We start from the raw sequence: 1,838 nt of genomic DNA, 5'->3' as shown, positions 1-1,838 counted from the left end.
TCAGATTTAAGTTGAATTTTTGCCAAGACTACTTATAGGTTATGTTGTGTTTTTCCATTAGGAGACATATAATGGTTGGCAGCCAATGATGATTATTATCTTAGATTCAGTACTTTATTAAGGGTTGAAGATTATTATTGTTATTATTATTATTATTTGTGTGTGTGTGGCACCTGCAGCATGCAGAAGTTCCCAGGCCAGAAATCAGACCTGAGCCACAGCAGTGACTATGCAGGCAGGATCCTTAATTGCTAGACCACCAGGGAACTCCTATTATTCATTCTTTATCTGTTAGCCTGAATGTTGCCATAAGGAGAAACTCCCCTCATCAGCTTGGTCATGTAAATGACAATTGTGGCTGGATGTTTTCATTTTGTAAACCATTGCTTTAAAATCTTGTAATAATCAGTAAAAATGCCTCCTTTTTTTAATGGCGAGAGTTCTATGCAGATTATAGTTATTCTTAAATTTCTTAAAAGTTATTTTTGTTTTTTATCATAAGAGTAAACACACATTCATGATAGAAAATATGGAACAGTAGAAAGAAGGGAGGAAAACAGTGGCCTTGAATTTTATCACCCACAGACAACCCTGTGAACGTTTCGGTTTATTTCCACACTATCTCTTGTCTAGGCGTTAAAAGGACCCTGTTTGTGGTTGTAGTGTCTTGCATATATATATCTTGCTCTTGTTCCTGTAATAGAGCAAGCATGCTTATAGTAATACAGTCTCTGTAAACATTATTTAAATGTCTTTCACAGTATTTCAGTTTATAGATGTCAAGCATTTTGAGTGTTGCTGATATCTTTTCACTTGTAAATGTGCTATGATGAAGAGTGTTGTATTTCAGAGGCCATCCCTAGGAAATGCAGTTTATTTCAAAAAGCTATGAAAGGCTTGTGTGCAATGTAGCAAAACAAAATCAAATAAGAACTCCATAATCTGAGAACTATTCATTCAGTCACCAAATATTTGTTGAATTTCTGCCATGTCTCTATTCTAAGCACTGGGGATACAGTGGTAAGGAAATAGACATGGTCTTTTCTCTCATGGGACTAGTAAATGGGCTGTCTGTATTCATGGTTCTGTACCCCTGAATCCCACAAACCATGGATCTAAAGTATTTTGAAAAAAAATTCCGGAGAGTTCCTCCAAAAAGCAAAGTTGAATTTGCTACATGCTGGCAATTATTTACACAGCATTTACATTGCATTTGGTTATTACAAATAATCTAAAGATGATTAAAAGTATATGAGAGGATGTGCATAGGTTATTTGCAAATACTGTACCATCTTCAGCCATGGATTTTGGTATCCTTGGGGTGTCATGGAACCAGTCCCTGTGGATACTAAGGGGCAGCTATTTCAGAGTGTGTATGGAAAGACAGACAATGAACAAGTAAATATTATTTTAGACAGTGATAAATACTATGAAAGAAATAAAACATGGAGGGGCAAGAGTAGAAAGAGTAGCTCCTTATTGGCTAGAGACTAAGTTTGGAATTCTTGGAGCTATTGGGGAACAGGGATGAAGGAAGCAAAAAATAGGGCATCAAAATGTATGAATGTTCTATTGGTAGAAGAGAGAACAGACATTTCAGAATTAAACGAGGTATTCCAGAAAGAATCCTAGGAGTTTCCTGGTGGCTCAACAGGTTAAGGATTTGTTGTTGTCACTGGCTCTGGTTACAGCTGTGGCGTGGGTTCCATCCCTGGCCTGGGAACTTCAGCATGCCACATTAAGCTAGGGGGAAGAAGCCAGTCATGAAGAACCACATGTAGTATGATTCTATGAAATGTCCAAAATAGACAAATCCATTGAAACAGAAAGTAGAGCCA

This window comes from Sus scrofa, chromosome 8 (genome assembly GCF_000003025.6).
Source record: "Sus scrofa isolate TJ Tabasco breed Duroc chromosome 8, Sscrofa11.1, whole genome shotgun sequence".
Taxonomy (NCBI): Eukaryota; Metazoa; Chordata; class Mammalia; order Artiodactyla; family Suidae; genus Sus; species Sus scrofa.
Note: the sequence above shows the minus strand (reverse complement) of the source record.